The 27,390-nt window shown below is 43.5% G+C and overlaps 1 long non-coding RNA gene across 1 annotated transcript in view; it reads left to right on the forward strand.

Moving 5' to 3' along the window:
- Positions 1–27,390, forward strand: part of LOC143998390 (uncharacterized) — a 54,127-nt gene that overhangs the window by 19,673 nt on the left and 7,064 nt on the right. Inside the window, exon 2 of the long non-coding RNA XR_013277900.1 lies at positions 12,825–12,890. This is a non-coding gene — a long non-coding RNA (uncharacterized LOC143998390). The remainder of the gene's footprint in view (positions 1–12,824; positions 12,891–27,390) is intronic.

Here is a 27,390-nt window from a genome sequence, read left to right on the forward strand (position 1 = left end):
CCCCTCCCCCCTGAAAGGTGCCAATTGTGGCGCCGGAGGGGGGGGGGGATTCCAATGAGCGGAAGGTCCACTTTAGGGTGGACCTCCGCTTTAATATTGAAAATATGACTGTTCATGCCAAAAAAAAACTTTTATTTAAAGATAGCAATCACACGAAGCCATGTATTATCAAATAGTTTTTTGGACCTTTTTTAAAAAATCATTATAACAGAAATCACCCAAATATCCCTGATAAAAAGTTTTCATACCCTGTAATGTTTGGCCTTGGTACAGACACAGAAGGCGACACACACAGGTTAAAATGGCAATTAAAGTTTAATTTCCCACATTTGTGGCTTTTTAAATCACAATTAGTGTCTGTGTATAAATGGTCAATGAGTTTGTTAGCTCTCACATGGATGCACTAAGAAGGGTAGACACTGAGCCACGGGGAGGTAGAAAAGAACCTCCTCATGATAACAAGGTAATTCAACTTTACAAAGACGGAAAAGAATATAAAAAGATATCCAAAGCCTTGAATATGCCAGTCAGTACTGTTTAATCACTTATTAAGAAGTGGAAAATTAAGGGCTCTTTTGATACCAAGCCAAGGTCAGGTAGACCGCGAAAGATTGCAGCCGCAACTGGCAGAACAATTGCTCAGGATACAAAGAAAAACTCACTGGTAACCACAGGAGAAATACAGGCTCTTCTTCAAAAATACAGTGTGGTTGTTTTTGAGGAGCGCAATTCAATGATACTTGAACAAAAAAGAGCTGCATAGTTGAGCTGTCAGAAGGAAGCCTTTACTGTGCCAATTCCACAAAAAAGCCAATGAGGCATGTCAAGGTGTTGTTGGGTATATTGTAACCAGGCTTTTTTGTGGAACTTGTACAGTAAAGGCTTCTTTCTGGCAACTTGATCATGCAGCTCTTTTTTGTTCAAGTATCATCATATTGTGCTCCTTAACCACTTAAGCCCCGGACCAATTTGCAGCCAAAGGACCAGGCCCCTTTTTGCGATTTGGCACTGCGTCACTTTAACTGACAATTGCGGGGTCGTGCGACGTGGCTCCCAAACAAAATTGCCGTCTTTTTTTCCCCACAAATAGAGCTTTCTTTTGGTGGTATTTGATCACCTCTGTGGTTTTTATTTTTTGCGCTATAAACAAAAATAGAGCGACAATTTTAAAAAAGATGCAATATTGTTTTACTTTTTGCTAGAATAAATATCCCCAAAAAATATATAAAAAATGTTTTTTCTCAGTTTAGGCTGATATGTATTCTTCTTCATATTTTTGGTTAAAAAAATTGCAATTAGCGATTATTGATTGGTTTGCGCAAAAGTTATAGCATTTACAAAATAGGGGATAGTTTTATAGCATTTTTATTATTATTTTTTTTTTTTTTACTAGTAATGGCAGTGATCAGTGATTTTTATTATGAATGTGACATTATGGTGGACACATCGGACATTTTTGACACATTTTTGGGGCCGTTGTCATTTATACAGCAATCAGTGCTAGTTAAATGCACTGATTCCTGTGTAAATGACACTGGCAGTGAAGGAGTTAACCACTAGGGGGCGAAGAGGGGTTATGTGTGACGTTATGTGTTTTTTTATTGTAGGGGGCGTGGCCTTGGCATGTGACGTCACTGATCGTCTTTCCCTATAACAGGGAACAGACGATCGGTGACAGCCACAGTAGGAAGCATGGGGAGAGATTTGTTTACACAGACCTCTCCTCGTTCTTCAGCTCTGTGACCCGATCACGGGACACCAGCGGCGATCGGGTCCGCGGGTCCCGTGGCCACGGTCACACTGCTTGCGACCCACGGCTAGGCACTTAAAGAGCCATGTACAGGTACGTGATTGTGCCCAGCCGTGCCATTCTGTCGACGTATATGTGCAGGAGGCGGCCCTTAAGCAGTTAAAAACAACCACACTGTCTTTTTCCAGAGCAGCCTGTATTTCTCCTGAGGTTACCTGTGGATTTTTCTTTGTATCCTGAACAGTTCCTGTGCCCGTTGTTGCTGAAATATTTCTTGATCTACCTGACCTTGGCTTGGTATCAAGAGATCCCCAAATTGTCCAATTTTTATTAAGTGATTGAACAGTACTGACTGGCATATTCAATGCTTTTGATATCCTTTTATATCCTTTTATATCCTTTTCCATCATTGTAAAGTTTCATTACCTTGTTACGCATATCTTTTGACTGTTCTCTTCTACCTCCTCATGGCTCAGTGTCTAGCCTGCTTAGCGCATCCATGTGAGAGCTAGCAAACTCATTGACTATACATAGACACTAATTGTGTTTAAAAAGCCACAAATGTGGGAAATTAACCTTTAATTTCATTGTAACCCGTGTGTGCCACCTTCTGTGTCTGTACCAAGACCAAACATTCCAGGGTATGTAAACTTTTTTTTTCAGGGCCATTTGGGTGATTTCTGTTATCATTATGATTTAAAAAGGATCCAAAAAACTATTTGATAATAAATGGCTTATTGGGGTGATTGCTATCCTTAAATAAAAGACTTTTTGGCATGATCAGTCATATTTTTAATATTAATGCCAATGTTTTACAATTTCTGCCAGGGTATGCAAACTGTATGTACTGTATATTTACAAAAATTAGTTAAAGCGTAGCTATACCCAAAAGCTTCTTTGCACCCTCCCCCGCCACATTTAGCACTTTTTGGGGGAGGGGGGGTACCTGGCTCTGAACTGAGCCGGAAGTTTGCCACCCCCCCCCCCCCCCCTCTTTCTTCAGCAGTCTTCTGGGACACATCACAGGTCCCAGAAGACTACAGGACCGCTCATAAGGCACAGTGTGACTCACACATGCGCAGTAGGAAACAGTTTGTGAAGCCGCAAGGCTTCACTTCCTGTTTCCCTTATTAAAGATGCCGGCGTCGGCTTCTGAAGCTGATTGGAGAATTGGTTCAGGTGAGGATGCTGGATCCCTGGACAAATAAGTGTCTTTATGGGAAAAGTCAGCAGCTACAGTATTTGTAGCTGCTGACTTTTAATTTTTTTTTTTAGGGGGGGGGGGGGCATGCAGCTTTTCTTTAAGAACCTTAGATAGTAAGCTCCTTGAGGGCAGGGACTGATTTTCAAAATATATGTAAAGCACTGCATAGACAGTGTTATATAAGTACAGTAACTGTAACAAATAAATAAAATACTGTAGTGCTGCGTACACACGACCGGACTGTTTGACAGCAAAGGTACAAGTCTGTCGGACAATTGGATCGTGTGTGGGCTCCATCGGACCTTTGCTTGCCAAAAATCCAGCGGACTTTAGAAATAGAACATGTTTCAAATTTTCCCGCTGGAACTCCGCTGGGCCCATTTCCTATCGAGAAATCCATTTGTGTGTATGCTAGTTTGACAGACAAAAACTGACGCCAGGGCAGCTATTGGCTACTGGCTATGAACTTCCTTATTTTAGTCTGGTCGTACGTCATCACGTTCAGACTTTGGTGTGATTGTGTGTGTCCAAGTCTGTTAATTTGGAAAGTCCACCGGAACTCCGCCGAAAGTCCGTCCGGAAGACCGTCGGACCTTGTCCGTCAAAGTCCGGTCGTGTGTACGCTGAATAAGTGCTTTGTGTGTCATTTAGACAGAAGCCTGTTCCAGTCGCTGGGTCAGGTGACTGTTCCAGTTTTACTGTCCAAAAATTTTTACTGTCCAAAATTCTTTTTTCCTAGAACTTGCTTTTCTTTGACATATCTTCAAAAACAACGCATGTGACATTTCCCAAAAAATTGGATAAACCCTTTTTTGTGCAAAAGGAAACACTTCTAGTATACTCCACATGTCATCTGTTGCCTGCCTGGTGGGTAATTCTGTAGAACACTGGAGGGTACGACCCAAGCGGGAGAATATGGGGAATGTCATGCTGGAAAAAAAAACAAAATCATATTGTAAGCTCTAAGGAGCAGGGCCCTCTGATTCCGCCTATATTGAATTGTATTGTAACTATCTGCCCTCAGGTTGTAAAGTGCTGCTCAAACTGTTGGCGCTATATAAATCCTGTATTATAATAATAATTATAATTCAAGAACTATGGGGGAGATTGGGCAAGGACTCATTTTCTCTAACCTCTTTCAGCAACTTCCTGTCTATATGTATTTGATCCATCATCAGCTGAAACAAATCACAGGTGCACAATTGAAAGACAGTTGTCATCCCATCAAAGAAAGGTGCACATGTCCCCCGCTGGTGCTCCTGGCTCCTCTCATCTGCCGAGTGCCCCCAAGGGGGCGCTTGTGCTTGCTCAATCCCGAGTCAGCCTCTGTGTTCATAGACACACACAGCATGGCTTGGCCCTACCCCACCCACTCTCTCCTCACCGGCTGTGATTGATAGCAGCAGAAACGGAGTGGAGAGAAATGCTGCTCTTGGGCACAGCGCTGGATCAAGATTGGACTAAGTATTTAGGAAGGGCTGGGGTAGCTGAACGGAGAAGTTTTTTTTTTGTTTTTTTACCTTAATGCATTCTGTGGCTTTCTACTTTTATAACCATTTTAAGATGTTATAGTTTATATAAGATTTCAGCATTTGTGTTTTTAGATCTATGTTAAATACTGTGGTTATCCTTTACAGAAATGTATGTGCTTACCTATGGTCGAAGTGCGTCTTAGGGTAGTACATTGAAACCTATAGATGCATAGAGGGAACGGGTAAGTATATTTCATGTGGCTTGGGATTTATTGGTTTGTGTTGACTCATTTTTTTTTTTTTTTTTCTTTCATTTGCTTTACATTTCTCTCTCTGTTCCATTCTTCCTACTCCCTTTCTCCACACTTATGCCGCGTACACACGACAGGACTTAAGTCAGGCAGACTTTCGACGGAGTTCTGACGGAGTTCTGACAGAGTTCTGACGGACTTTCCGAATGAACGGACTTGGCCACACACAATCACACCAAAGTCCGACGGATTCGAACGTGATGACGTATGACTGGACTAGAATAAGGAAGTTCATAGCCAGTAGCCAATAGCTGCCCTCGCGTCGGTTTTAGTCCGTCAGACTAGCATACACACGAGCGGATTTCTGGGTCCGGCAGAGTTCTGTCGGAAAAATTTGAAACATGTTCCATTTCTAAAGTCTGTCAGACTTTTGCAAATCAAAAGTCCGCTGCAGCCCACACACGTTCGAATAGTCTGCCGGAATCATTCCGTCAGACTTTTGATGTTGAAAAGTCTGGTCGTGTGTACGGGGCATTACAGTTTGTTCTTATGGCGTGGCCCATCAGTATGACCTAAACCAGGGGTCTCAAAACTTTTCAGTACAAGGGTCATATTGTATATTTTATAATTATTCATAGCCCCCCCCCCCCCCCAACAAAAAAAATAATCTTTTTGATAAATCAATACATAATGAATGAATTAATACATTTTGCTTGAATATATATTTTTTTTAATCAGCAAGATATGGTTCTAAACAAAACATAAAGAACTTCAATAAAACAAAGCAAGCCCCCCTATATATCAAGGTCCCCATCAGAGACCCTCTTTCCTCAGAGTCTCCCTTAAGAGTTCCCCCTAATGTCAGAATCACATCATCAGAGTCTCCATCTATATCTATCAGGATCTCCCGGAACTGGAGAAAGTGCAAAGAAGGGCAATCAAACTGATAAGAGGCACTTGTAAAGTCTTGTTTTTTTTTTTGTTTTTTTAAATAACAACATTATACAATAACAAAAATAACATGTTATACTTACCTCCTCTGTGCAGTTGGTTTTGCACAGAGCAGCCTGAACCCCCCTCTTATCAGGTGCCTCTTTGCTGCTCCTGACCCCTCCCTCCTGTCCAGTGCCTCCACAGCAAGCAGCTTGCTATGGGGGCACCTGAGCTGAGCTGCAGCTCGTATATTCATTCAGACACGGAGCTGCTGTTCAGCTCCGCCCCCTTTCTCCCCTGATTGGCTAACTTACCTTTTTTGAGAGCCACGGGAAGCCAATTGCGCCGTGACTGTGTCTCAGCCAATCAGGAGGGAGAGTCCGGGACGGCTGAGGAATTCGGGGACATCGCTGGACAGAGAGGGGGCTCAGATAAGTTTTAGGGGTGCTGGGGAGTCTGCTACACACAGAAGGCTTTTTATCTTAAGGCATAGAATACATTAAGATCAAAAACTTTCTGCCTTGACAACTCCTTTAAGGGGGGATATGATCAACATATTTAAAAATACATAACTGGTCCATATAGTGAACTTGGTGTTGAGTTATTCTCTTTAAGGTCATCAAAGAGGACAAGGGGGATCACTTTACATCTGGAGGAAAAGAAATTTCATCTCCAAATACGGAAAGGTTTCTTTAAAGCAAGAGCTGTGAAAATGTGTGGCTCCTGACGAGCATGCAATATATGTTTTGAAAATTAATATTCCTGGAACCACAGTTGGGTTTTAGGGCTAATTTTACCAAATTATGATTTCAGTACCAGTCCAGCTGGGTTGCACTGGGTTCTCCTTGGTCGCAGGTGTCGCTGTCACCGCTGGCAAGTGATAGAATGCAGTTTAGCTGGGTGTATTGAGTGCTACGTTTTCTCGGAACCAGCCCATTGGGAGTGTTCTCCTGCTGTGCACTCTAGGAGGTGGTATTTAAGGTGCTGATATCACATGTTATGGGGTTCCGGTGCCAGAGGATTTTCGGTCTGTTTGGTTCTGGTCCTCCTGACCAGCCCCCATGGCCCTCCTGGCCTGGGGTGCGGTTCCATGCATTTCCAAGTCTCGAAGCTGGATAGCCTGAAGTGACGCAACTGCAGGGACAGGCCTTAATGGATGTCAAGGCCTGGTGATTGAAGGGTGGTCCGGTGCCGTCTCACCTAAGAAGAGGCCCAGCAACTGGAGAAGCATCCAGGGGAGGACTCTTCAGGAGAAGGCTATGCTCAAGGCTGGTTTCTCTGAAGGAGCCTGGAGGCTCAGTTGAAGGACACTTCATGGATCCACACTCATACGGTATCGCCGGACCAGCTGAGAAATACTGGTACCATATGATAGCTCTATAAATGTGTCTATGTCCCTCAGTTAGCCTAGAGGCGATTCAGTTCGCATTGTGCGCTATACAAGTATTTCATTCATTCATTCAGTTACGCTAAAGTCTGTGGCAGAGAATTTTCCTTAAGTATTCTACGCTCAAGTCTGAGGAAGATACTTTACTTAACACCCTACTGGCTGCTAGGCCTAGTGAGAGGAGGTCTATCCGGGGGTTGTGAAATTCCAGCTGTTAAACAGTTATTCTCTGGATTCTTTCTATAAAGACTTTCCATTTTTGACAGTCCAAAGTACCTGAACTTCCTCCTAACGCTCTACCTTAAACTGAGAGATCTTTTTTCTATTTCAAATAAATAACCCAAAAGAAGATCCAGTGTCAGTTTCTACATTTCTTTGGGCCATCTACCACGGAAAACCCTAGACAGAGACGAGGTCAAGAAGTTAACGGTAAGCCCAATAAAATCAGCAGCTCCTACGGGGGTCAGTGCTACATGTGGAATGGACTCCCTCAAGAGCTGGTTCTGGCCAGCTCAGTAGATTGCTTTAAAAAAGGCCTGGATTCTTTCCTAGATGTGCATACATAATATAACATATACAAAGTCCTCCTTAACCCACAGTCCTCATTAGAGCCCCACCCCTTACATCAGAATCTGCATCAGGGTCCCCCTTTAAATCAGGGCCCACATTAAAGGGGAACCTGACCCTAGCTGCATGCCAATGCAATTCTGTATCGGGGCGGATATGGTCCACAGGTCATAGTTTGGGTCTGTTAGGATTCTAACACTTTCCTATAATATACACTGAGCAAAATTATAAAAGCAACACTTTTGTGTTTGCCCCTATTTATCATGAGCTGAACACAAAGATCTACAACTTTTTATATGTACACAAAAGGCCTATTATTCTCAAATGTTGTTCACAAATCAGTCTAAATCTGTGTTGGTGAGCACTTCTCCTTTGCAGAGATAATCCATCCACCTCACATGTGTGGCATATCAAGATGCTGATTAGACAGCATGATTATTGCACAGGTGTGCCTTAGGCTGGCCACAATAAAAGCCGCTCTAAGGCCTTATGCACACGGACGTTTTTACAGCCGCTTTTTTGAGCTTTTTTTGCAGCTTAAAAACGGCTGTCCATGTTAGTCTATGGCTTCATGCCCACCTAGGCGTTTTTGAGCTGCAAATGGCATAGGCGTTTTTAAGCTGTAAAAAAAAACCAGGACCAGTGCGTTCCGTGGCGTGGAGCTAGAGCTGTAAAAACGCGAATCGCGGGAAAACGCGCATAAACGCGCAACATATTTTCTTTGTTTTCTGAGTGCTATAGCCAAGAGATGTGTTTCTTAAAAAACGCTACTTAACGCTAACGCTAAAAAACGCGCAAAAACGCCAATGCAAAACGCGGTAAAAATCACGTTTTTAACGACGATTTTTCCAGGCGTCGGAGCTAGCTTTGCAGCCAGTTTTTTAAAACGTCTGTGTGCATGAGCACTAAAATGTGCAGTTTTACTGTATTTGGGGGGGGGGTTAAGGGGGTCTGAAAACCAGTCAGTATCTGGTGTGACCACCATTTGCCTAACACAGTGTAGCCCATGTGCTTCTCATACAGTTGATCGGGTTGTTGATTGTGGCCTGTGGAATGTTGGTCCATTCCTTTTCAGTGGCTGTACGAAGTTACTGGACACTCTGTCGTATACACCGACCCAGAGCATCCCAAACATGCTCCATGGGTGACATGTCCGGTGAGTATGCTGGCCATGCAAGAACTGGGATTTTTTTAGATTCCAGGGATTGTGTACAGATCCTTGCAACATGAGGCCGTGCATTATCATGCTGCAACAGGAGATGATGGTCGTGGATGAATGGCACAACAATGGGCCTCGGGATCTTGTCATGGTATCTCTGTGCATTCAAAATGGCATCAATGCACCTGTGTTCATTGTGCATAGCATATGCCTGTCCATACCATAACCCCACCGCCACCATGGGCCACTCGATCCACAACGTTGACATCAGCAAACCGCTCACCCACATGACGCCATACACACTGTTTGCAATCTGCCCTGTACAGTGAAAACCGGGATTCATCCATGAAGATAACACCTCTCCAAAGTGCCAGAGGCCATGGAAGGTTAGCATTTGCCCATTTAAGCCGGTTACAATGACAAATAGCAGTCAGGTTGAGACCCCGATCAGGACGACAAGCATGCAGATGAGCTTCCCTGAGACGGTTCATGAAAGTTTGTGCAGAAATTTTTTGGTTATGTAAATCGATTGTTGCAGCCGTTGTCAGCAGGTGGTTGGTCTCAGACGATTTTGGCGGTGAAGATGCTGGATGTGGAGGTCCTGGGCTGGTGTGGTTACATGTGGTCTGCGGTAAGGATGAGCTCCAGCATGTTCGCACAGCCCACGTGCAGAGCCCGCCAGGAAGTGGGCACTGTGCTTTTCTAATCACAGGCAGTGAGACATTGTCCCAATGCGCGGCTGCAGAGATTGGGAAATGTCTCACTGCATGTGATTAGCGCAGCGCAGTGCCGACTTCCTCGCAGGCTCTGCACATGGGCTGTGCGAACACGCCGGAGCCCCCCCCCCCCCGCCTGCAGTTGTGAGGTTGGTTGGATGTACTGCCAAATTCTCTGAAGTGCGTTTGGAGGTGGCTTATGGTAGAGAAATGAACGTTCAATCAAAGGGAAGACTCTGGTGGCCATTCCTGCAGTCAGCACGCCAATAGCACGCTCCCTCAAAACTTATGACATTTGTGGCATTGTGCTGTGAGATAAAACTGAATGTTTAAGAGTGGCCTTTTATTTTGGCCAGCCTAAGGCACACCTGTGCAATAATCATGCTGTCTAATCAGCATCTTGATATGCCACACCTGTGAGGTGGATGGATTATCTTGGCAAAGGAGAAGTGCTCACCAACACAGATTTATACAGATTTGTGAACAATATTTAAGAGAAATAGGCCTTTTGTACATAGAAAAAGTTGTAGATCTTTGCATTCAGCTCATGATAAATAGGGGCAAACACAAAAGTGTTGCGTTTATAATTTTGCTCAGTGTAGAACAGGTTGCAAATTTGCAACACAGAGTATGTTATGATGTAGGAGGGAACACTTACATGCATATCCGTGTATAGACTGCTCTCTCACATGTAGTTTTTTACTGGATATTCTGTCATGTAAAAAAAGTACGAGGTTAGAGAAAAGGCGCAGGGGGTTTATATTTCTAGAACAGAATGTGACTTTGTGTCTTCTTTAGCTAAGTGGATGACGTGTTTGAAGTTGCATTTGATAGGATAAAGTGCAGGGAATGGTGCCCTCTGCTAATGACTCGTGCTCCTGGTGTATTTACGGCATATCCAGTACGCTGCAATTTAATTCCTATAAGTGATCAGGATGACATCCTTCTGATGGGAGGAAGAGGGAACATCCCAGCTCACAGCTGGAGCAGCTGATGGGCTTTCTATGAGTCTTTCAAGAATCATAGAACCTTGGTTTCCATGACAACACTTATGTGATGTCACTAATTACCTCCGAGCTCCTGTTCACATATGATCACATTTATGAATATGTTTTACTACTAACATAAAAAAAAAAACTTGCGGTATAAAATGTGTGCTCCGGAGTATACAGGTGAGATGGGTCGTTACTTACTACATTTATCTATTACAAAGTAATTGTAGCCTATGCCATGGTGTATTCAACTATCAATGAAAAAAAAGACCAGTTTGTCACGTATGCAGGCAAAAACTGTCTTGTTTCATGTGAAAAAAAAGTAGAAGAGCCCATTCTCAGTTATGTGCTGCAATAAAATGCGTATTGTGTCTTGATGCCATATATTTTAATTGGCACCCAAATGATGAACATGTGGTGTGCTGTGTTAAAAAAAAAAAGATCGGTTATGTCTGATTTTCTGTTATTCAAAACAATTGGGCAGCCTTAAAGTGATATTAAACCTTCAATTTTTTTTAAAACTAAATTAACAAACATGTCATACTTACCTGCTCCGCACAATCGTTTTGCACAGAGCAGCCCCGATCCTCCTTTTTTGGGGTCCGCTACCGGCGCTCCAGGCCCCCCTTCTTTGGCCTGGGGTCACCCATGCATGCTTGCTCCTGAGCCACACAGTCTGTGTCTATTGACACAGACCGGGCGACTCGGCCCTGCCCCCCACTCCCTCATTTCAGCATTTGATTGACAGCAGTGGGAGCAAATGGCTGCCACTGCTATCAATCTGCCTAATGAGGAGGGAGCCAGACACTGCTTTTGTGCACTTCACTGGATCGGATCAGATCAGGCTCAGGTAAGAATGGGGGGCTCCTGCAGCCAGTGGGTTAAAGGAAAAAAATAAAAAAATAGTAGTGGTGTACAAGGCTTTGGTTTTTTCATTCAGCCAAATGACTTGATTCCCCCATCCACACACTCAAGGTGGATGGGGAATCCTCCCACTGAGCATTTGTATTACAATGATCAGCGTTGCTGCCTATAACCTACGGTGCTGATCAAGCAGGGAAAATCTAAGAGGGTGGTTGTGCAGCAGTTGATTGGTAGATAAACTTTTGTACAGCCACAGTGCCTATTCATAAAGTGGATGAATTTCGATCCATGTCTGGCCAACTTTAAAGTGCCTGCTTGCCCACCCTCTACAAAATCCAAAGTTAATGCAACTGTATTTGGCAGTTACACTGTTAAATAGATGGAAACGCATATCCCATTGATCCCATGTAGAAAGTCCACATCACAAAAAGTTCCAGTGTGAAAAATGTATTTGTTTTATTGATACATAAGGCTAAAAACAGAGCCCTGCATGAAAAGCCGATGTTTTAGCCTAAAGGGTCATAGATACATGCTGGATTCTGCCAGATTATATTAAATGTCACAAAGAAAATCACAGATGACATTAATTAGACATAATTGCCCCATAGGAAAGCAGAAAAACAAGTGAGCAAAAAACATACATAAAACAAAAAAATATAATACAGCTCTTGCAGTAACCATAGCCGCAGATAGGTCAGCAAAAAAAAAAAAAATGTAAATAAAGATCCACATCCGGCGGTAATTAAGTCCAATGGGTATTCCAGTATGAAGCCGGAAGATCGCATCCCCTTCAATGTTCTGTCACTCTCTCTATTCCATGGAAATAAAAGTATGTGACATGTTCCCTCCATGTATGTCCCTCAAGTGCTTAGAAACATAGGATAACTGTTTTGTATTAGGGTTTGCTCCTTCGCAGTAATGTTCAGCCCCGCCCTAACCATAAAGTGTTATAAAACCCAGGATATTCACTATATCTGGTCTTCCACAGTACACAAAACATGGAAATGCAATTATTTTAGTAAATATAAACTGCTAAATAAATTTTCTAATCAGCAGTTAGAGCCGTCTTGTGACTTTCAGCAGTTTCCAGCCAAGCACTGGTTAAAGCTTGTAGGAAGAGTTTTCTGACTGCCCCATGAGACTGTAGGACCCCTGACCCTCTGTCTGGACAGTGCTGATTTGGTCCTGTGCCGATCACATGCACTAAAAAAAACAAGAAAAAAAACTCTCTAGCAATACACATCAAACTGAGCATGTGCAGCCTGACTCCATAGACTCTGTGTTATCAGGAAATTATCAGGGGACAGTGGAAGGAGGGGAGGATCAGAGAAGCCAGGATCAAACAGCCTTTTTAAACAATGTGAAGGATTAACCCCTGCATATACAGACTGATTTTACTGTTGTGGGTTTAGTAACACTTTAAAGTGACAATAAATGTAATTTTTTTCTCAATTGTTTTCTCTAAAATATCAAGTCTATATAATGGCTCTGTTTTTTATGTTTAAAAAGTCTCTTATCTATGTTTTCAGGCTTCTTTTTTGTCCTGTACATGCTCCCAATCCTCCAGTGATGCACCCCACTACTACTGGAGTAGAGTGAGTACTGCCATTATTTCTGGTCACACAATCTAATCTACGATAACTACAATTCTCATAGAACTGAACGAGTCTGCGGGTAGATGTGTAGTCTATCTTGGGGTCAAACAGGAGAGGGTGGCTATCTTCACCAGGGCGAACCTTAACACAGGGCAAAAGGGGCAGCTGCCCCGGGTCCAGTTATTGTTGTGGGGCCCAAAGCAGCTACCCCTTCAGCCCACGCTGCCCGCAAATAGTTAAGTGGATTCTGGGGGGGGTCCAATCAATATTAAAGATAGCCCTGATCTTCACATACACATAGGGGGCATAGAGAACGTACATAGCCACCCTAGAACAGGAAGTCTGAGAATAGTAGAAAAAAAGCTTTGAGGGATGAAATAAAGAAGGAGAGATATAGAAAGGCACATCCTACTTATAATTAAACATTTTGCATTTATTTTATTTTATATAATGTGAGTTTAGTATCACTTTAATGTGTTTGTTTAAGGAAAAATCCTTGCTTATGTCCCAACCTACTGTTGCTCTACATCCTCTGGTTTTATGTCTTTCCCCATCTCCTAGCTATTTCTTTATTTTAGAAAGGTTGAATATTTCATTAAGAAATATATCTCCTATATCTTCTGATGAAGTATGATCTCAACGCATTGAGAATTATCCTCATCCCAATGCGGGAATCGCCTCCAACTGAATTTAAATAACCTTCTTTTTATACATCCCTAAGGATAAACAAGTTTGCTGATGAGTGGATGTTTGAGGGTATATATGGGGGTATTAAAGTGATCTATTGATATATTGGTGTATACAATTGCATGGACTGCTCTTCTTTTATGTGATTTTAAGATGTATGGCAATATAAACTTCACTTATTTTGACCTCAGTTATATCCTAGCTTGGCACCTAAAAAGTCCAATATGCTCTATAAAGAAGGATTTTCAATGATATCTTTAAGAAAGGCCATGCTGTGATTGATAACGCCCCAGTGGTTGCCGCAGATTAATCAGTATATAAACACGGGCTGGACAAATTCCAGAAGAGTGGTAGATAAAGTGGCAAACAATTATAGCTCCTACCCTGCCTGTTGAGGCTTTTATATTGTTTTCTGCAGAATTACACGTATCCCTCTAAAAAAATGTCATTGGCTTCTAGATTTGAATTACTGGTTGTGCAATTGTATAATTATTCAGTCCTAAGAATGTTATGTTTTTTTTTTTACCTTTCAAAGAATTTCTAATGGCTTAGCAGATATGTGCATTGATAGCATAGATTGCTCAAATGCTTGTTAAATTTAGCTTCAGCTTGTCACCGAAAGGCTTTTAAGAGGGGCAATATTAAGATGGAGGCACAATGAAAGTGTTATAGTACAGTAAAATTCCACTTTAATGGTAGAGCAGAGTGTAATCTCATCTCACTGAGTGGGAGATTGAAATGCTCCATTGCCCTCTTGGGAGTCCTTTATGATTTAATCTGATGCCGGTAGATACAAGGCTTTCAGTGGCTATTGATCAGATGCCTCCTTTAAAAATCCATACTTAATGAAGATTCTTGTTATGTGTCCAACGATCTTGTCTGCGGCTTTTTTTTTTTTCCAAGCTCCATTTTTCCTTGGTGAGTGTGCGTTTATATAAGGGAAGGTTGCATAATTGTGCTTGGAGAATGGCAACAAATCCGTTTCCTTTTTTTCTACCCTTTTCTGTGCATATAAATTTGAATTATTAATTGAAATTTTTTGCATATAAAAAAATACCCTTTATCCAGCTTTATTGTATTTTGTAGCATAATTGCATTTATTTCTTACCCTTGGAATTAAACCTAAACGTCTTAGAAGCGAGCAGACTTGACTTGCACAGTTAACCCTTTGTGTATGATTCGCTTCTCAGTGATTCCCATTTCACTTTAACCGTACTCTGACTTCTTCCCATGGATGCAGCATTTCTGACTTCTGTATGTCTTAATCCCAGTGACTATAGGAGACTTCTCACTAATGCCGCGTACACACGACCGGACTTTTCGAGGGACTAGGTCCGATGGACTTTCGGCAGAGTTCTGACGGAGTTCGGACGGACTTTCCGAATGAACAGACTTGGCCACACACAATCACACCAAAGTCCGACGGATTCAAATGTGATGACATACGACCGGCTAGAATAAGGAAGTTCATAGCCAGTAGCCAATAGCTGCCATCCGTTGGACTAGCATACACACGAGCTGATTTCTCGGTATGAACTGGGTCCAGCGGAGTTCCGGTGGAAAAATTTAAAACATGTTCTATTTCTAAAGTCCGCCAAGCAAAGGTCCGATGGAGCGCACACAAGATCGAATTGTCCGAGGGACTCGTTCCGTCGGACCTTTGCTGTCAAAAAGTCCGGTCGTGTGTACGTGGCATTACACACACATCATTTCTGCCTCTTCACATGTTCTTGAGCCTCCCCTCTTCAGAGGGCCTTCGCTCTCTCTTCTTCTCTTCTGTGACTTCGTAGGCTAGGTACATAGAACACCCTGTGCCATGATATTGGTCCCTGTATGTGGAGCACCGGTCACTAGAGAGGGGTTCAAAACTGCCCTCTATCTTCAAGGGCCTTCCGTCACCTGTGGCTGTCATTACCACTTCCCGCTGGCTAGCTGCTTCAGCACCCGACATCACTACGGTTACCCTTAGCAATGTCAATTATAACCTCCTCCACTCCACACCACTACATGTTAGACCTTTGTATTGTTTCTTCACTACTTTTCCTCTTCCCCATACTAAGCCCTGTTCTTTTGATATGCCTATGCATGCACCCCTTTCTAAAGAACTTCAGACCAGGCACGTAATTGGAATGTTAGAACTTTTACTTGAAAACTCTTATGACAGAGCAATATAAAACAATCTCTCACAGATTTCTCCCTACACAACTCTAGTTATTCCTTTCTCCATGCTGCCCAGTTCATACCTCGTAAATAATGTAAGGTCCTTTCAGTACAGTCCATGATCTGTCTTCGGCACCCTGACTGGGTACCCACCAAAATGAAGTCCCCCAAGAGCAGACTGGAGTTAGATGTGGCTCCAGACCTCCTTGTATTTCTTTCATACATCATGGGACACAGAGTTAGGTTAATATTCATTACCTACTGGGTTAAACTTCATCTCCAGGTGAATGGACACTGGAAGACCAAAGGTCTTTAGACAGGAAGTTATCCCCTATATAACCCCTCCCATACAGGAGAGTGGCAAGAAGCGTGACAGATCCCCCTCCCTGAAGCCTCCTAGTTTGGAGCAGGAATGGGTTGAGGATGGGGAAGAGCTAAAAGCTCAGGATTCTGTGAAGGGCCTGGCGGATGAGTCTGCTTCTGAGCAATCTGGACAAGAAGATATCCAGTTGATGTCTGCCTCTCAGTCAATTAAATCCAGATGTAAATCAACCGTGGTGTCTCAGAGGTGATGACTGCACATGGGAGTGATGCTTATAACACGGAGAACATCAGTAATATGGAAACTTAATAAGGTACTCTTACCAGCAGAGGTAGACACACATACCATCTGGCAGTGGGTCAAATGTGCATAGAGGGTGATCTTTTGGGTGTGGTACCAAGATGCTAGGTGGTTGTCTTTGAATGAAATGACACAATCCCGATCCCAGGGATATGTTCACGGCCGCAAGTGGTCTCAACACACGTCCAAAGCTTCAGAATTCACCCCGTCAGTGCTCACCAGTACCGAAATTATCATGAAAAAGGAGGAAAAAAGTGCTCCATATAGTGCAGATCAGCCAATAATGTTTTATTGGAAAATATCTCCCAATCAAGGAAACATGAAAAAGGACACAAAAATGTAATAAAAATAGCATAAAATCGTTAAAAAAGGCAGTATGGGACTCTCAGATAGCCATCCCTACGCATTTCGACTCAAATGGTCATCAACAGGGGCATCAACGGGGGCATTTTTTGTTCATTTCCTTTTACACCCATTGTTGGAACAGGCGGTGTATTCTGATTGGGAACATCCTGACAGGATTTTTGTTACTCCTAAAGGGTTTTCCCTTTTATATCCCATGTATGAAAAGTTTGTTAAGAAGTGGAGCATGCCAGCCTTAGATGCAGCAGTCTCTTACTTAAATAAGAACTTAACTTGTCCGGTAGATAACGCACAGGGCTTGAAAGGCCCTGTTGATAAGAAATTGGAGTCATTATTAAAGGCTTCCCTTTTTTTGGCCAGTTCAGCTATTCAGCCAGCTGTTGCAATAGTTGGTATCTGCCAGTCCGTAAAGGATCAGGTCAGACGGATGATCTGGCTGAAAATAAGACAGATATTCCTTGAGCACTGTGTTATGCTGTTGGCGACTTAAAGGATTCAATATACAGCAGGTTTCTCGTTGGGCTCTCTTGTCTGTACCTATGCGCAGGCTTTTGTGGCTTAAGAACTGGTCAGCCGAGCTTCCTTGTAAAACGTTATTGGCAGGTTCCCCCTTTCATGGGGAATGTTTATTTGGTGATCATTTGGACAAATATATCCAAAAGATTTCCAGAGGGAAGAGTTCTCTACTTCCTGAGAAGAAAAGCACCAGGTGTCCCTAATTTAAAACCTCGGGGACTGCTTTCTCAGGTGTTTCAGCGCCAAGGCAGTTCTGGTGCCAACAGGGCACTAGAATCAGGGACAAGCCGCAAGGACAGGGCCAGAAAAAGCCCGGGATCCAAAACTCTTCTTAACCCAGCACCAAGCCCTCCTTTTGAGGTGATGCCCCCACTCTATCAGGTCGGAGGAAGGCTGCTCCACTTTGCAGACATTTGGAGAACAATAGTTTAGGTCGAGTGGGTCACCTCAACTATATCCCGCGGTTACAAGCTGGAATTGTGGGGGTTCCCCCTCAGAGAGACTTATGCCCTGTACACACGGTCGGACTTTCCAATGGAAAATGTGCGATCAGATTGTGTTGTCGGAAAATCCGATCGTGTGTGGGCTCCATCTGACTTTGGAATTTCTGACACACGAAAGTCAGAGAGCAGGATCTAAAATTTTCCGACAACAAAATCTGATCGTTTAAATTCCGATCGTGTGTAGACACTTCCGACGGACAAAGTGCCACGCATGCTCAGAATAAATTAAGAGACCACAGCTATTGGCCTGTTTATAGTCCAGACGTACTTGTTGTATGTAACCTCGTTAAGCACGTTCGGAATTTCCATCGACTTTGTCCGACCGTGTGTATGCAAGACAAGTTTGGCACAAAATCCGTCTGAAAAAATCTGATCTACATCATTTAGTGCATCAAGGAGTGATTGTAGAGGTTTCGGTATCTGAAAGAGGCACTGGGTTTTACTCAAACCTGTTTACGGTTTGAAAACCAAACGGGGACATGAGGCCCATTTTGGATCTAAGATCCCTCAACCAGTATCTACTAATCCAGTCCTTTCGGATGGAGTCTGTCCGCTCAGTTGTAGCCTCGCTCCAGATGGGAGACTTTCTAGCCTCCATCGATAGAAAAGACGAGTATTTACATGTACCTATCTTTCAGCCTCAGCAGAGGTTTCTGCAATTTGCAGTAGAGGAACGTTATTTTCAGTTTGTGGCTTGCCACAGCTCCAAGAGTGTTCACAAAGATCCTAGCACCAGTACTGAGTCTTTTAAGGGCCTAAGGGATCTTGGTGCTCAGGTACCTGGACAACCTCCTGCTCAGAGATCACTCACTACAGGCTCTAGAACAGAGCATACCATGCACAATGTGGTATTTTGAAAGCTTAGGCTGGATCATAAATACCAAAAAGTCAACCTTGAGACCAGCTCAAAGTCTAAAGTATTTAGGTCTGATCCTAGATACGGTCTAAGCAAGAGTATTTTTGTCGCCCATAAGGATCGGTGCCCCGAAGGGTCAGGTGCGTCAGTTAGGGGCACCAGACAACCCTCCATTCGGTATGAGTTTTCTAGGGAGGATGGTGTCCTCCGTGGCAGTGCCCTATGCCCAGTTCCATTCCAGGCCTTTATGACAAGACATCTTGTTGGCTTGGAACAGGAGAGGACAAGCCCTGGATTATCCAATGTTCTTATCTCCTCGGGCACACTTAAGCCTAAACTGGTGGTTGCAGGATCAGAACGTGCAAAAGGGAAAAATCCTTCCTCTCGGTAACTTGGAGAGTATTGACTACAGATGCCAGTCTCTCAGGCTGGGGAGCGACCCTAGAAGGGCTCAAAGATCAGGGGAAATGGTCAAGGACAAAACAAAATCCTGCCCATCAATGTCCTGGTGTTACGGGCAGTACGTCTGACCCTACGGTCCTGGACGGTGGAGTTTTAGGACTGCTCTATCAGGGTTCAGTCTGACAATGCCACTGCAGTGGCCTATATAAACCACCAAGGCAGTACCAAGAATTGTTCAGCTCTGAAGGAGGTGAACCACATTCTAGCCTGGGCAGAGGAACATGCCGATTCTATTGGCAGTCCATATCCCAGGAGTAGAGAACTGGAAGGCAGATTATCTCAGCTGCAAGTAGATCTGCAAGGGGGAATGGTCCCTACACCCAGGGGTGTTCCAGGAAGTTTGCCATCGTTGGGGATGGCCAGAGGTCTACCTACTGGCATCCAGGTTCAACAACAAGCTACAGCAATTTGTGTCCTGAACAAAAGATCCCCTGGCAATTGGAGCAGATGCTCTGGTAGTTCCATGGAGCCAGTACTCTCTGGTTTATGCTTTCCCTCCGATCCCTCTCCTTCCACATTTGTTGCGTAGGATTCGGAGATAGGGGGTTCCAGTCAGTCATTCTGGTGGCACCAGCCTGGCCCAGAAGGCCCTGATTCCCAGAGATTTTGAGACTGACAATAGACGGGCCATGGACTCTTCCACGTCGTCTTGATCTACTGTCTCAAGGTCCTATATTCCACCCCAATTTACAGACTCTAAATTTGATGGCCTGGCTATTGAAGCTAGGGTGTTAAAGGACCGTGGCACCTTGGGACCAGTGGTGTCTACCCTAGTGAATGCTAAAAAAGCTGTCACCAGGAAGATCTATCATGAGGTCTGGAAGACTCATATTGCTTGTTGTGAAGACAAAAAAGGTATCCTCGGAAATACGTGATTGGGAAAATTCTCTTTTCTACAGTCAGCTGTGGAAATCAGATTGGCTTTGAGTACAATCAGAGGTCAGATTTCAGCCCTGTCAATATTCTTCCAAAGGCCTTTAGCCTCCCATTCGCTGGTCTGAATCTTTATGAGGGGGCAACTCGTTTGCTTCCCCCCCTTAGGTCACTTATGTGTCCTTAGCATTTGAATTTGGTGCTGTCTGTGTTATAGAAACAACCATTTGAACTTATCAATGAAATTCCATTAGACTTGCTCTCACACAAGCTAATCTTCCTGATGGCTATCAGCTTGGCCATAAGGGTGTCGGAGTTGGCCATCCTTTCTTGCAGGGAACCATACTTGATCCTTTATCATGACAGGGTCATGTTACGACCAGTTTCATCCTTTTTGATAACAGTGGTGTCAGCCTTTCATTTAAATCAGGACATTATTTTGCCTTCTTTTTTCTCTTAGCCTCGTTCAGTGGAAGAGAGACCACTGCATTCCTTGGACGTTGTCTGGGAAGTCAAGGTTTATTTGTCTAGATCTGTAGAGATCCAAGGATCAGACTCCTTTTTTGTTTTACCAAAAGGACCCAAAAAGGGGCAGGCAGCTTCCAAGGCTTCCATTGCCAATTGGGTCTGCTAATTGGTCATTCAGGCCTTTGGTCTGAAACGTAAAGCTCCTCCCTTTAGGGTAAGAGCTAATTCTACCAGGGGTGTAGGTACCTCCTGGGCTTTTTGTCATCAGGTATCTGTGACTCAGATTTGTAAGGCTGCTACCTGGTCTTCAGTGCATATGTTCACAAAATTTTATCAAGTAGATGTTCGAGCAGCTGAGGATTCGGCTTTCGGCCACAGTCTACTGCAGGCTGCCGTATAAGATCTGATGGCTATTGTTTGGCAGGGTGTCTCCCTCCCCTCAAGGCTACTGCTCTGGCAGGTCCCAGTAGGTAATGAATATTAGCCTAACTCTGTGTCCCATGATGTATGAAAAAGAAAATAGGATTTTTTTCGTCATACTTACCTGTAAAATTCCTTTTCCCTCCCCTCTTTTATGAGGGTTCAGTGGGTGCTACAAAACTGAAGTACTTCCTGTATGGGAGGGGTTATATGGGGGATCATTTCCTGTCTAAAGACCTTTAGTCTACCAGTGTCCATTCACCTAGAGATGAAGTATAACCCAGTAGGTAATGATTTTTAGCCTAACTGTGCCCCATGATGTACTCAAAGAAAGGGATTTTACAGGTAAGTATGATGTAAAAATTCTATTTTTCCCACCCAAGGCACCTAATTGTAACTTTAGAACTTTTACTTGAAAACTCTTATAAAGACAGAGCAATATAAAACAGTCTCTCACAGATTTGTCCATAAACAACTCCAGGATCTAAGACCCAAGGACCCGGCTAGGTTGTCCCCCCTTGTATTTATAGCCTGTCACAAGAGGGTAGTGCCATAAACACCTGGGAGCTGGCACATTAACCCCTTCCTGGCTTCCGAGCAGCCAACTAGACAAGAACTCACTAAAACATACAATGTATTTTAATCAACAAAATAGTGCAAAAGTAACTACATCAGGTAGAACATGGTAAAGTGTGTACACCCAACTAGGCACCTGCCTACACTCCGCCCCCTTAATGGTTGATCTGTACTTGGATCTAACAACACAATACCTCTTACAACCATAAACATTTATTATCACAGCAGTAAAGTACATTAGGCAAAATAAAGGGATGCATTACTTGTAGCATAAAATTGATTACTTAGAAAAAAGAACAAACTCCACAGTGAAATATAATATACAGGGTTGGAAAAGCTTACCCACTCACCATAGACCAAGTGACATCTCCCAATTTGTTGGACTACGGGGTGGTCTGCTCCAAGTATGGTATTTTTTTTAAATCACACTTACCTAGGTATATGCAGCATCTGTTCCCCCGCTGTCTCTAAGGCTGAGAACTGAGCGATCAAACACCGCCGATCACTCAGTTCTCCCTGCTGCTTTGAGCAGAGAGCCATGACTGCCAGTCACCCACTCTCTGCTCTGACCTCACCCCCCGCATGCTGAGGAGGGGATGGGAGCAGCTGGCTCAGGCTCCCAGCAGCTCACTGAGAGGCTGAGCCGGGTGGACCAGCTCTGTGACCAAATCTGACAACAGGCTTTAGCCCGCAGTTGGCTGAAAACAGGTCACAGGAGTGCAGAATTATCTGCACTCCTGTGATCCTCAGGAGAAGTACAGTCAAACCAGCTTTGGCTTGCTGTTCTTCTCCTTTTAATATGTTTAATCGGGTCTATATAGATATGCTGACCCAAACTCAACTTTCCATAGACCATATGAAAATTTGCAACCACTTGATCAGTCTGTCCAAGTTGCGAAATGGTGCCGGTAAACAGAGGTATTCCTACACAACTCTGTCATAGATTTGTTGCAGCATGTTCTCATTCTCTCTAAAGAGTGCCTCAGGAACATAAGGAATGTCCAGTGTGTGTGTGTGTGCTCATACATATTTGCTCAGATATCTCCGCAACCAGGAAAAGGACGTTAACTGGGTCCCACGACCATGACCTGCAGGCAGGCAGGTAAGCTTTAGAGGCTGTACGATAATCACCATAATAGCGGTTCTCCTCCGCAGAAAGTCTGAGCACCTAAACGATCCAGGGTCCGATGTGCGCAGAGGGTGACTGAAATATGCTGTGGTCGCTGCTGTCCATTAACGAGAGCTGGTCCCCCCAGTCACCAGACAATGGTTCTTCCACAAAAGTGGTTACAGTAGCTTCCTCCCCAAGACCCAAGAACCCAGGTAGGTTGCCTAGACTTGTATTTATAGCCCGCCAAAAGGGGGCAGAGCCATGAACACTTGAGAGCTAGCACGTTAACCCCTTCCTTACCTCAGGACAGCCAAATAAACAAATGTTAATCAACAAAATAGTACAAAAGTTACTACATGAGGTAGAACGTGGATAAGTGTGTACCCCCCAAGTAGGCACCTGTCTACAAGCACATATGAAGCCCAATAAGAAAAAATTGGTGTAGGTTTAATTCCGCTTAAAGGAAACGCATCATGAGTCAAATATGGAAGCTGCCATCCTTTTAAAATGTTTTCAAGGAGTTTTGAAGTCACATCCTTTAAGGTAGGCTAAACTCCTGGCAAACATTAAAAATGGCAAGTAATTAGTTACATATTCATTAAAGAAGATCTGTCATTCATTTTTTACTGACAGCTTTATAAGTCTAGTCATGAGGTCAGATCTGTATGACCCCCCACCCTCCATGGCCGATCTGACAACAGCAAGGAGAGAGATGGCAACTTCATAATGGCAGCATATCTCAGCTATGGACACCATCCACAAACAAGCCAACAGCCAGAGCAATGCAGAGGGAGGAGTATCAGTCTCTGCATTCCTCTTGCTGTTGCTTATTTGTGAAAAGTGCCCAGAGCTGAGATAAACTGCTACTATGAAGCAGCTCCTTGTCAGATTTGGGCACGACAGGAGGGGATGGCTATTTCCAGAGTAAGAGAGTTACTCGCCAGCAGCAAAGCTTTGATTGCTCATGCAGTTGCTGCTGGCTAGCAACTCTCCTACTACAGCAATTAACTTATATACATAGATTCACACAGGGAACACCTATTTTGAGTCCATTCAAGGTTTTTATTTTAACTGAAGCTCTGATGAAGGGGGGTTTCTTCTGGCTTCAGAAATGCATTTGTTGTTTTCTTAGTGTGAACTAATTACTTATTTTGGACTTTTTTTTATTTATTTTTTATTTGTTCTGGCACTTTTTTGGTACCCACTGGAGGATAGCTTTGTCTGTTGAGTGGCCTAATCTTAGTCAGCGAGCTCTTGGAATATTTTTGTCCTCTTACTACTCTTTATGTACTGTATCAAAGTCCCAGCAATGTTTTTTCTGCATTCCAATTACAGGATGTGGACAGGTAAATAACTTACCTTTATTGCTTAAAGCTGAGTTCCACCCAAAAGTGGAACTTCCACTTTAAGCACTCTTCGCCCCCTTTACATGCCACATTTGGCATGCAATTTTTTTTTGGGGGGGGGTGCCTACTTTAGAGAGGGACTTCCTGTCCCACTTCCTTCTTCTGCTTCTCGGCCACCTAGGCGATTCCTCCTCTCTCCCTAGGCGCCCCCCCAGGCAATCTTCTGGGACACGTCACAGGTCCCAGAAGGTTGCCTCTTTGCGAACACGCCTGAGCTCATCCTTATTTATGACAATTTTGCAACTGCACATGCAAGAACAATCTAATTTCCCAAAAACCTTTTCATTCCACATACAATTGCAGCATTTGATGTTTGGGAAGGTAATTTCAGAGATAACATTGGATTATACCAATGGAGAGGGTCGTAGAGATGAGCTCTAAGGCCTGCATTAGGCTTGGACAGTTCAATGTTTTTTCGAGAACATATATGCTGATCTTCAAACTTATCTCAGAGCAACTGAGGTTCACTTTGACCATGTTTCCATTTGCCTCGTTAGATTTTAGCCCCTACTTTAATCTATGGGGATTGGCTGTTGTTTGTGCAAAGATTCTCCAACATGTCGGAAAGTCTTTGCATGCAATGAGTGATTCTGACCCATGAATAGTCTCATTATTTTTTCCTCCGATTGACGGTTCAGTGTGCTTATTACTGTTGATTGTGAAGGCCTACACAGCTTGATCCCTGCCTGATGAGACTCAGCACTAGCATGGATCAGGCTGTATCTTAATCCTAATGATAAATGTCCCTGGATATAAATGTTTAGTTCATATCAGTCTCACAGTCTTCTGGAGGATCATCCGGTCTTCTTAGATGCATTAATTCTCATTCCATGTTCCTCGGTCGGTCTGTTTTATGTTTTCTCTATGTGAGTGAATTGAAGTAACGTGTCACAAGGAATTTTACACGGCGGATTTAATTGGAATGATTCTGTGTGAACACATTATTAATGTGACATGGTGTAAATCAGCAAATCACGCACACACATATTGTCCTGGGACTGTGAGAGGTAATCTGCTATCTATGGGCTGTTTCCAGCAAGCACATTATATAGATGAATGACTGAACCTTCTATTTTTTCCCTAATAACATTTGAATAAATACCTTGTGTACTGTTTATGGCTCATCTGCTTTTAGCCTTGCTAACAGCTCAGCATGGAAACCTACTGCCCCCTATGGATAGAACACACAACAACTGATTTTATTCTGTATTTACAGATGGGTTCATTTATTTTAATACCTATATGCACTAAATAAAAAAAAAAAAAAAAAAAAAAAATGATGGCACCAGTTACATATAAAGCATCAAACTCCTGCCCGTTTAGACTACAGGTGTGCAGAACAAGGAGGCATTCAATTCTACAGACAGCGTTGTACAGAAGCACCTTCATATCTTTCCAATATATTTCCATATGTATGCAAGCTGAGATTTCTGCCAGTTTTATTTTGGGTTCTTTTATTGGAAAGCAGAACTGAGTGGGGGGGAAACTTTGTATCTGGCTTTCTTTCTATCTATTTATTTTGTAGACTAAGACCAAAAAGATCTATAGTCTCTATTTTTTCTTTTCCATCTCTTTATATAAACAAAGGTAGGTTTCAATAAATACATTTAGAAAATTTAGGAATTAGAATGCTGTTTTTTTACATTTAAATACTACTGCTCAAACACATATATTTGTTCCAAACGCTGTTTGTGTTTGAGTTTGGTTTACCTGCAAGTCTCAGTGCAGTGGCTGCTTTTTGGGTGGTTACTGGTTAGTGCTCCATTTCGTTTGTGGTTAGCAGTAAGTATCCCCTTTATTGGTAGTCAATGGAAAGCACCCCTTATGTCGATAGTAGTAAGTGCATCAGTGGTAAAGTACCTCTTAAGCCGCGTACACACGGCCGGACTTTGACGGACTAGGTCCGACTATCTTCCCGACGGACTTTATGAACGAAACGGACTTGGCCACACACGACCGGACTAAGGCCGCGTACACACGGGCGGACTGTCTGACGGGCTTGGTCCGCTGAAACGTGTTTCAGCGGACAATCCGCTCGTGTGTGGGCTTCAGCGGACTTTTTCAGCGGACAGTCTAACGGACTAAGTCTTTCGGAATTTCCGTAATATTGTCCGTCCAAACTTGGTTTCAGCGGACAGTCCGCTCGTGAGTAGGCTAGTTCGACGGACTAAGTATGGCGCATGCTCAGAAAGGATTTACACGGCCCAAGGTTGCATTGCAGTGTATTGGACGTCGTATTTCTAGTCCCGTCGTACGTGCCGTACACGTCATCGCGCAAGCTTTCAGCGGACTGTCTGTTCGTCGTGTGTGGTCAAGTCCGTTCATTCAAAAGTAGGACGGACTGTCTGTCGGATTGTCTGATGGACTTAGTTGGACGGATAGTCCGCCCGTGTGTACGCGGCCTAAGTCTGTTCGAAAGTCCGTTCGTTTTGAACGTGATGACGTAAACAGGACTAAACAAGGAAGTTCAATAGCCGGTAGCCAATAGCTGTCCTTGCGTTGTATTTGGTCCGTCGGACTAGCACACGGACGAACGGTTTACCTGATTTTTAGTCCGTCGGACTTGAGTCCGTTGGATAGATTTGAAACATGTTTTATTTCTAGGTCTGTCGAACTTTTGGGGAAAAAAAAGTCCACTGGAGCCCACACACGATCGAATTGTCCGACTAATTCCGGTCCGCCGGACTAAGTCTGCCGGAAAGTCTGATCGTGTGTACACGGCATTACATTAGTCATCAGTGGTTAGTGGTCAGTAGTGAAGAGCCCCCTACATTGGCAGCCAATGCTCCCTTTCATCAGTGGTCATTGGTGAAGTGCCCCTCACATTGGTGGTCAATAGTAAATGCTAGGGGTTGAACGATATAGTTTTTTCAGGGCCGATACCGATACCAAAACAGATTTTCGCCCACCTTTCAGGCCCATAGCCAATAACAGGTGCCGATATTTTGTACGTCAGTCTCCTCCCACCCAGATGCAGCATGACATTTGTCACTGTCACCTGCCACTGTCACCTGCCACCCAGATACAGTATGTCACTTGCCGCCGTTACCTACCAGCAGATGCAGCTTGCCACTGTCACCTGCTACTCATATTTAGCTTGTCACCTGCCACCCAGATGCAGCATGTCACTTGCCACTGTCACCTGCCACTCAAATGCAGCTTGTCACTACTTACGCTACTTTTTTTGATTACAAAAGCTTCTATTGAAAGATCATGTACATACAGTCAATGTGACAGACAAAGTCTAGTATTTTGAATTGGATATAGCAGCTACAGACATAGTGAACTGTTGAAGTCCAGAAAATGGGGATCAACATTGAAAAAGCGTACCGTTATCAATGTGTTTTTGTATAGACAATTGAACATATGATGAGAAAATCTTAGAAGTACATTACTAGGTCATAAAAAAATGGTATTCCAATGCTTCCATTTATTATCATAAATATGCATAGTATCATACATTGTGTGGTGAATGTG

Source organism: Lithobates pipiens, unplaced genomic scaffold (assembly GCF_037356315.1).
Source record: "Lithobates pipiens isolate NorthernLeopardFrog02 unplaced genomic scaffold, aLitPip1_a1.2 Scaffold_19, whole genome shotgun sequence".
In the NCBI taxonomy this organism is placed as follows: domain Eukaryota; kingdom Metazoa; phylum Chordata; class Amphibia; order Anura; family Ranidae; genus Lithobates; species Lithobates pipiens.